This window comes from Chiloscyllium plagiosum, unplaced genomic scaffold (genome assembly GCF_037043375.1).
Source record: "Chiloscyllium plagiosum isolate Xiang-an unplaced genomic scaffold, Cpla_swu_hap1 HiC_scaffold_34, whole genome shotgun sequence".
Lineage (NCBI taxonomy): Eukaryota > Metazoa > Chordata > Chondrichthyes > Orectolobiformes > Hemiscylliidae > Chiloscyllium > Chiloscyllium plagiosum.
In genome coordinates this window covers 32873571-32883895 of record NW_028270172.1, presented here as the reverse complement: position 1 = coordinate 32883895, position 10325 = coordinate 32873571, and the positions used below count along the sequence as shown (strand labels likewise).

Genomic DNA, 10325 nt, shown 5'->3' with positions numbered 1-10325 from the left:
TTCGTCAGTGTCCGGAACTGAGGAGATTCTAAATCTCCTGGTTATATTTTTTCTTTTTTTTTCTTTTTTATGTGTGTGCAGGTGTAGGACACAGTGAACAACTCTTTCTAAATTTAGCCTCATCTGACCCAAAAGTGAGACACACTAGAACCGACGGGTCAGATGGAGCATCACCCTTGTGGGAGAAAAGGTGAGCACACACAGTCAGAAGGGGTTGAAAATGTGAGTGCAAGCGTAGAGAGAGAGAGTGGGAGCTGCCTCCCTTAGCCTACTGCACCTGGTATTCCCAGGCGATCTCCCACCCAAGTACTAACCAGGCCTGAATCTGCTTCACTTCCGAGATCAGACATTTTCAGATTAGTATGGCTGTAGGCAAATGAGAGTCCACCATGTTGCTGTGGGTCTGGGTCTGAAGTAGGTCAGATCAGGTGAGGACAGTAGATTTCCTTCTCTGAAGGATGGAAGTGAACCAAATGGGTTTTTCTGACAATGGTTTTATAGTCATCAAATTTTGGTATTTATTGGTCTTAATAGTTACTGTGCACAGCTGGTGCTGCTCATGTTGTTCATTTGCTCCATGTGTCAGGAGGCAGCCTGATTATATTTGGAGCTGCTACCACTTAAAGACAGTTTGCCTCTCTTAAAGAGAAAGCACTTTGTGTCTGCAAGAATTCATCAGAGTTTGCAAAAAGTCAATCTGTGGTAGGGTACATTGAGATATGATTTAACGTGTGAGAAAGGATGGGCCTAAGGTTTCTAACAATATGTTGAAAGTCTGTATGCAAGTCATGGAGAAAGGGTACTATATCTTGTACCTGTAGCAGGTTTGCAGGCCTTTCACACTACACTCATTGGGAACAAATATCACCAGAAGGCAATCACCGTCAATGACCTTGTAAAATCCATTCCAATGAACTCTTCACATGTTGTAAAACATATACACTTTTAAAACAAGTCAAAATATAAATAATCTAGTTCCAGAATCCTTAAATATCCATTTGCAGCAATGTTAGGGAGGAAACATAGCCTCTTCAAGGATCAGCTGAACAAGAAAGTAAAAAGATTGGCAAAGGACAAATTAATTAATTGCATAGCTTTATTTCGGTTAAGAGATTGCTCGTACATGAGTCCCCAAAGAATATTGTAGAGTTGCGGTTCCTGAACTTTGGAGTGAGACTTCACTTTGCTTTTACTTGATCTCAAAGGCCGCAATGGCTGCAATGGAAAATACAGCTTTTCAAAACAGTGCTTAAAATAGAAAATAGGAGCGGAGTAGAGCATTAGCCCTTCATGTTCGCTTCACCATTAAATATAATCATAGCTAATTATTCAACTCAATATCTTGTTTCTGCTTCCTCCCTATACCCCTTGATTCCATTATCCCAAGGAGCTATATCTAACTCTTTTTTGAGGAGATTAAGATTAGACACCCCCTCCCAACCCAATCTCATAGCTTCGCTGATAGCCAACACTCACTCCTCTATTCCCTTCTCCCCTAACCCTGGTTTCACAGTCCTTACTGATGAATCAGAACTTTTTTCCAGAGTAGGAGAAAAAAATTGGGAAGCATTAGTTTACATCATTAATACAACTTTAGCTGAGCTCATTATAGGTGCATGTGACAGAAATCACATTTTTATTCTGTTGAGAGAATATTTATAATGTTTACTTTTTATACAAAATATTACTGATGAATTACTATAGCTAATACCAAATGCTCTTTTGAGTCATGCGTATAAGTTTCAGCCTTGACTTAATGACAGAGATCTTACATATGACTAGAAAGGTTATGGATTTAAGGCCCACTATAGACACTGGAAAATGTTAACTTAGACAGATACTTCAGTAGTATGCTCTGCTGCTTTAGATTGAGGCATTAAAACATGACCCCTTCTGCCATTTATCTAATCTGTAATAGATTCAATCACATAAATGCAAGTTATTTATTTTTTTATATAGTTGGAAGTACTAGAGTATGGAAAGAAATTCAGATTATTCAGATCTAAGTCCAAAAAATCTATTTGCTTAGAATTGCTGGATCTAGTGCTACAGGTGGCACATGCACTGCTTCCAGCTGCTATGGGTGTTGGCATGGGATATGGTGGGCTTTCTCAGTGGAAAACTTGTAAAACCAACTGGCTGCTTGAAGTGATTTGATGCACATTTTGCTATATTGGAGTGCACAGGTTCAGTTATAGCCTGATACTAAATACTCACAGCTGAACATGCAACCAGCTTCCTGAGGATCCCCCACTACTGTTATTTACATCCAACCTGCAGCTAAGATGCTTTAGACTTAGTATTCCTCTTGGAAGATTTATGGAATTATTGTGGTGTGTTCTTGAATTAGCTTCGGTGACTTTTTGGACCTTGAAAGGAGTTTTGCAGAGTTTTGATTAGATTACATTACAGTGTGGAAACAGGCCCTTCGGCCCAACAAATCCACACCGACCCGCCGAAGCGCAACCCACCCATACATTTACCCCTTACCTATCACTACGGGCAATTTAGCATGGCCAATTCACCTGAGCTGCACATCTTTGGACTGTGGGAGGAAACCGGAGCACCCGGAGGAAACCCACGCAGACACGGGGAGAATGTGCAAACTCCACACAGACAGTCGCCTCAGGCGGGAATTGAACCCGGGTCTCTGGCACTGTGAGGCAGCACTGCTAACCACTGTGCCACCGTGCCGCCCTAATTTCAAACATAGAGTTGGAGGAATTTCCTTCGCAGTGCACAGAAAACTTCTTAGAGTTATTGGAGTTTAAAAAAAACTATAATTTAAATCAACCTGCAGACATGTTATGACATGCCTCTAAGGCAAGTGGTAGCTAAACGTATGCTTTCTGGCCCAGAGGTAAAGGCATTATTGCTGCATCACTAGACCCTTAAAAGTTATTGAAGCTATGAATATAGTTCCAAATATGGCAGGTCATGGAGCACAGTCATGAAGGAAAAGAAGGAGAGCTCTCCATCATAGACTCCATCAACCCAGGGTTTTCAGGTAGCATTTCTACATCAGCCAAGAGCAATGTTTGAGATAGACTCTGGTGCTACCTCCTTCAACAAGACCTAATGATTCACTAAAGGCATATACAGCACTACTATTGGCTGACGGGACCACTATCAACTTTAACTTGTCAAGACTCAAAACGATATATCCACAATTTCCCAGTTTGCTGCCTTGAGGAGTTTTCATATGCGTGGTATGTCTGGAGATGAGATTTCATTGTCTTCTCTCAGGGCAAGCAAAAGAAATGGCCATATGGATTTATCAGTGTAACTGGATTTCTAATACTGCAGAATATGATCAACCTCTTTCATGTGTTCTATGGGCATTACATATAAATATGAAAAGATTCAGAACTGCAAGCTCTCCCGCAATATCAAAGTGCTATTGGTTTATGACCATTTCCAGATCATGCCATAGAGTCCCTACAGTGTTGGAACAGGCCCTTCAGCCCAACAAGTCTACACCAACCCTCCAATGAGTTACTCACCTGGGCTCATTGCCTTATATTTACCCCTGACCAATGCACCTAACCTACACATCCCTGAACACTATGGACACTTTAGCATGACCAACTTACCTAACCTGCACATCTTTGGATTGTGGGAGGAAACTAGAGCACCAGGAGGAAACCCACGTAGACATGGGGCAAATGTGCAAATTCCACACAGACAGTTGCCCAAAGGTGGAATCAAACTTGGGACCCAGGTGCTGTGAGGCAACAGTGCTAAGCACTGAGTCACCGCACCGCCCCCAGTTGCCCAAGACAAGATGATGCAATCTGAAATGGGCTGTCAAGGTCCAGAGATCCTGGAGGTCAATATACAAGGCCATCTGCAGTGACCCATAGTGAAAACCAGCAGCCTGTCACCAACTTACTATAAGAGAATTGTGTAGAGGCATTAGGTCAGGCAAAAATATCTGCAAGACAGCCACTAAGGGCTGCAATCATTTTAGTGATTGCCTATTATTCCACCATCTTCATCCTGAGGAATTTCCACTTACCACAAGAAACCAGAGGCTAGCTGCAAAGAAATGAAGGATACTTTCTATACAGTAGACTTCTGTCTGCTACCTCAACACAATGACAACCTGCCTACAATGAAACCATGCAGCCAAAAGAAACACATTGGAGTGAATCTTCAGTATTCTTAAGCAACAGCTCCTGGACAGTCTGGGAAAGTCTTCAAGAATATCTGTCCAAAGAAGTATTTGCTCAGCAATTCTCTACAAACTCATTTTGTATTATTCCACCAGGCATTTGGAGGAGTGGATGGAGGAAAAATAGGAGAGAGAACATGGAGGATTCATCCATATGCTAGCACACTGAACAGGCTGGCTGTGAACAACCATTGAGACTCTGGACTGAACTTTTCCAGTCCCATAGAGGAGACATTGGAGATGGGCACAAAATAAACGTGATTGATGTTGGATTCTGTTCAGTGACATGCTCCTGTGTTTTTTCTAGAGTTGGGATTGCAGTAGTGTCAATCAGTGGGGAGCCAATCAAGTCAACTAACTGAGAACTGAATTGCAGTTGTTTTCACAGGTACAAAGGTCCCCATTATATCAGGATCTTGGGAATTGAGTGGGGGTGGTTTCGTAATGAAGGCTTTAAGCTCTAAACCATGTGAAACTTATTGTTAAGTTACCATCTTTAAATCTCAGTGCTCAGGTCCTTCCAAACAGAAGCATGTCAATGTAACCACTTCACGGAGACTGATGTTGCTTTTGCTGCAATGCTGCACTCCGACTGAAGGTGACTCACAGCACTGCTGTTTATCCTGCTCTGACACCTCAGCACTGCCCATACTGAGAAGGCAACCAGGATTCTTACCCATATACTGTACTCAGTTAAACTGTGGAAACTGGAATCTGTCTGTAATTGGATAAGTTCCAGAGTGGTTTCCTTAGCTGCCTCTGGGAAAATTGCATCTGGGCTCCCAATCCAGAATTGTGGTTGGAATTGCAACCCCCCTGAGAGAATTGAGCACTTTGTTTCTCCTTAGTTGTCCTCTGACCATCCGTGTTACTTGATAATTCCCCACCTTTTGATTTGTTTGTTAATTCCATCACAGCATCTTCATTCTCTAATAGCATAACTATTATGACATGCAAACTGAATAATTCAGATCTTTGGGCATCCCCTTATTGTCCGTCTTGCAGGTATTTTTGCCTGGCCTAATGCCTCTACACAATTCTATTATAGTAAGTTTGTGACAGGCTGCTGATTTTCACTTTGGGTCACTGCAGATGGCCTTGTATAAGGATCTCTGGACCTTGATAACCTATTTCAGATTGCAGGGTAAAAGCAAGGACTGCAGATGCTGGAAACCAGAGTCTAGATTAGAGTGGTGCTGGAAAAGCACAGCAGGTCAGGCAGCATCCGAGGAGCAGGAAAATCGACGTTTCAGGCAAAAGGCCTTCATCAGGATTTGAGATTGCACCCTATTGCCTTGGGCAATAACAGTCTAAGCTGGTCAGCTGAGGGGTTGCAACAAGTGAACTGTAACATGATTTTTGTCATTCTGACAGTACAACAGTTTTGTAAATCACAGGTACTCCCCTGGTCAGAGTTTCACCACCCTCGTCTGTTAGAGAACAGTGTTCATACCTATTTAAACACCGAGATCCCAAGTGTTGTGACCTTGGTACAATTGTGAATGGTGGGCAACCCTAAGAAATCTAAGAGGTGTAGCAGAGCAGCATCCTGCTCTGGATGCCTAAATTGAGTGACCTGCCCTTTCAGCTTACCTTTAGTACCAGAGGCAATTTCTCTGTGATGTACAGGGTTTTCATATTTTCAAACCTTATTGTAAGATCACAGCTCCATGCCAGACCAAAGTCATGACCGTATGAGAAGAAATGATTGTTACATTCAGAATACAGGACTGGATCTCAGTACTTTTCCACTGAGTGTTAGCATTGCAGAAGGCTTTTCTTTTCCATATCCAAATACAATGGAGAGGGATTGAGTAACAGCATCAGCTACAAGAGTGAATTTCAAACTCTTTCCAAATACATGATCTTGATGGCCAGTGATGCATGCATTCACTCAGCAACTCAGCCTGCCCCAGCCAATCACTTCTTAAACTATCCACTCAGCCAACTAGTTACTCACTCTACTACTCTCCCTATCATATACCCATCATTCAATCACTCATTTACGTCTCCCGTCTTTCACTCACTCTCAGCTAGTTACTCACCCACCCAATCCCGGCAGGCAGTCACACATCCACCCTCATCATCATCACCCTCCCCTAATCCCTTCCAATTTCTCACTCTTCCACTCCATTACTCACATTCTCATGATACAGTCATACATGCACACATGTCAATGGCCCATCCAATTCTCAACCTTCACTCTGCCCATTTCATTGTAATCAATTAAAATACACACTATGTGTGAACTAATCTAAAAGGGACTTCTTGCTCAGACTTGCGACAAAATGCCGTGGGTATAAGGATGTTTTCACGAACTATATTAAGATTTTTACAAGTGCAAACTCATTGCACTTTACAAAGGGCAGTGGTCAGCAGTAAGGTTCCTGGTGGAACACCAATCTGGAATCTTTAGTTAAAGCCTTGTATCATGAAGATTCTCTTCTGTCTTCTCCTCTTCTTCTCCTTCAAATCATTATTTTAGACACTGTTCCTACGTTGGCTCTGTGCCAGACTAAGTAAAGCCCTGTTTCTGCTAATATGATTGGTTAGTAATTACCTTATCCCTTGAGCCTGAGTCTTGTTTCTGAAGAGGGAGGAATGGGAGCCACATTAGTACTTTCTTGCTGTTTATTCATTAATAGTAACCATTTAATGGGATTGATATGCATTTAAGTCATCTCACAGCTATTTGGCTAGACATGTTTGCAGTCTGTTTTGGATAAACAGCTAACTTTTTGCTTCCCTGGGGTTATCCACTTTCTAACAACTTTTAAACAAAGGATCTTTAAATGGGTTTGAATTAGACCTTTTCCTCACTTCTCAATGTGTTATAGCTTATACAAAACATTACCTTAATATTCAACTTTGCTTATCCATCATGCTTTGTGGTTACATTATCTACTTTAACTGTGGTTGTATTAATTACTTTACATCTGTTTTCAAAGAGGAAGACACAGTTGACTTTCCAGAAATGTAAGGGAAGCAAGGTCTATTGGGAAGGAGGTATTGAAGAAAAATTAGTAAAAAAGATTTTGCTGGAAAAGTTACTGAGCATGAAAATTGATGCATCTCCAGGCTCGATAATCCACATCCAAGGGCACTGAAGGGGTGGTTATGGAGATAGCAGACGTGTTGGTCATTATCTTCCTGAATTCTATAGATTCTAGAACAGTTCCAGTTGATTGGAGGATAGCAAATGTAACCCCACTAATTAAAAAAGGAAGGGGGAAGAAAGCAAGTGATTAAAGAACTGCTAACATCATATCACAAGAGTGGAGTTGAAGACTATCAGATTAGTCATGAACTCATTAAATGGTGGAGCAGACTCGATGCCAAATGGCCTACTGCTGTTCCTATGTTTTACATCAGTGCAGAGAAATTACTGGAGTCTGTTATAAAGGACGTGATAGCAGAATATTTAGAAGATACTAATAGATTAGTCAAAATCAGATAGATTTATGAAAGGAAAATCATGTTTTATAAATCTACTGGAGTGTTTTTTGGGGAGGTAGCCAGTAAAATAGATAGGGTAGAACCAGTTGATGTGGTACGTTTAGATTTTCAGAAAGCTTTTGGTGAAGTCCCATGTAAAAGGTTAATGTGCAAAATCAAAGCAAGTGGGATTAGGTCTAATACACTAGTATGGATTGAGAATTGGTTAATTGACAGGAAACCGTGATTAGAAATAAATGGATCTGAATGGAAAAGGTGATTATTATGGTACACCACAGGGATCAGTGCTTTGGCCCATGCTATTCACAATATAAATCAACAACTTGTCTGAGGGTATGAAATGTAATATTTCCAAGTTTGTTGATAGAACATAGAAAAGTACAGCACAGAACAGACCCTTTGGCCTACAATGTTATGCTGAGATTTAATCCTAATGTAAAATATAGTAACTTAACCTACGCACCCCTCAACCCATGCGCATGTCCAGCAGTCGCTTAAATGTCCCCAATGACTCTGGCAGAGTATTATTTAAATGGTAATAGACTGGGAAGTGTTAATGTGCAAAGCTGAAACTTTATTGCTGGAACAGCACAGCAGGTCAGGCAGCATCCAGGGAACAGGAGATTCGACGTTTCGGGCACAGGCCCTTCTTCAGGAATGAGCAGAGAGTGTTCAGCAGGAGAAGATAAAAGGTAGGGAGGAGGGACTTGGAGGAGGGGAGTTGGAAATGTGATAGGTGGAAAGAGGTCAAGGTGAGGGTGATAGGTCGGAGTAGGATGGAGGCGGAGAGGTCAAGAAGAAGACTGCAGGTCAGGAAGGCGGTGCCGGGCTGGAAGGATCCGGCTGAGACAAGGTGGGGGGAGGGGGGATGAAGAAACTGATGAAGTCCAAGTTCATCCCCTGCGGTTGGAGGGTTCCCAGTCGGAAGATAAGACGCTCCTCCTCCGACCGTCGGGTTGTTGTGGTTTGGCGGTGGATGAGTCCAATGACCTGCATATCCTCGGTGGAGTGGGAGGGGGAGTTGAAATGCTGTGCCACAGGTTGGTTGGGTTGGTTCGTCCGGGTGGCCCAGAGGTGCTCTCTGATGTGCAAAGCAACTTATGTGTCCTTGTACACTGGTCATTGAAAGCAAAGCAGTTAAGAAGGCACCACATTGACTCCTGGGATTGTAGATTGGTGGTGTTGCTTGGTTGCCTCCCTTGACAACTGTTATTGGCTCAGCACAAAGAGGGCAAGAGTCAAATCTATATCAATTAACCACTATATTTATTTAACGCAGGCATCTAATTCACCCCATTTGCTTCAAGAAAAGGTTAACAGCAGCATGCAAATTATCACTACTCGTTAAGCTTGAAGTTCCCAGAACATTCAGTAAAATGAAATCTAATACTCGAGAATAGAAGATTACACTGGCCGAGCACTTCTTCCAGGTCTGAGGGTCTTCTCCAAACCCAAGTGTGGGGGTACACTTCATAAAGGTTGCTCTCCAGAGTTTTGGCCAGTGGCCCAGTGAAATCCTTTGTTTAAATCCTTTCTCCTTATCTTCCCAAACTGTGGTGTCCTGTTCTTGTTGGTTCCTCAGCCCATCTGAGTGCGGTGCCTTTCCCTTGTTGGCTCACTCCAAGGACACTTTAGAAGTATCTCATTACTCCCCCCCTCAAATAAGGAGTTCCCACTTAAGTCATTCCTTAGAGCTGATCCAGCTCAAGCCAGCACACATCAGCAGCTAGGGCTCAGGTAACTTCAGTTCAGAGCTATTGTCTTTATGTGTGAGCAACCTCTGACCAACAAGCAACACAACCAATCTACTATCTACCAATAGTTTAACATGGGAGAGATTGGGTTGACTAGGCCTGTACGTGGTAGAGTTCAGAAGAATGAGAGAGGATCTCATTGAAACATGTAAGATTCTGACACAGCTGAACTAACTGAATGCAGGAATGATGTCTTTCCTAGTTGGAAGTTCAGAACAAGAAGTCTCAAGATGGAGTAAGCCATTTTGAACTGAGATGATGAAGGATATCTTCAATCAGAGGGTTATCAACCTGTGAAATTCTATTTGACAGAAGTCTATGGAGGCAAAGGCACTGTTTAAAAAAGTAGATGGAATTCTAGAGGTTAAAAGTATCAAGGGGTGTGGGATTAGAACAGGAGGATAGCATTGAGATACAGGATCAGTCATGATCATGTTGAATGGCAGAGCTGGTTTAATGGGCTGAATGCCAACACCTGCTACTATTTTATTTGTTTTTATATTACATATAGAATAAAAATTTAATCAGTATACTTAAGGAGTGGAAAGTAGGTTCTAACAGTAAAAGAGGAGAGGTAAAATTGCCATTGTCCCAGAGAACCATAGGGGTCCATCTCATCAGAGAGACCCAACTGGTAATAGTTTAACATGGGGTCACCACACCTCAGACAAGAGGTGAGGATGAGAAGGTAGGGCCTTCATGGTAACCACAGCTGGCAAGGGAACTGACCTCACATTTTTGCTGTTACTGCATTGTAAACCAGCCTGCAATCCTCACCTTGAGGGTAATTAAATCTCGTGCCTCATAAGCAAGGGATGAAACTTATAAAGGTTTCCATTACAATTTGCTATATTGTTCTAATGATTGAAAATATTCTAAAATTTTCTGTAATGTTACACTCCATTCTTCTACAGTCATTTATATTTCATCACAAAGCCTTT

At 42.0% G+C, this 10325-nt stretch overlaps 1 pseudogene; it reads right to left on the bottom strand.

The window, feature by feature from the left end:
• Window positions 1–265: 265 nt before the first annotated feature.
• On the bottom strand, window positions 266–374 carry LOC122564579 (5S ribosomal RNA; annotated as a pseudogene).
• Between the last annotated feature and the right edge of the window lie 9951 nt (window positions 375–10325).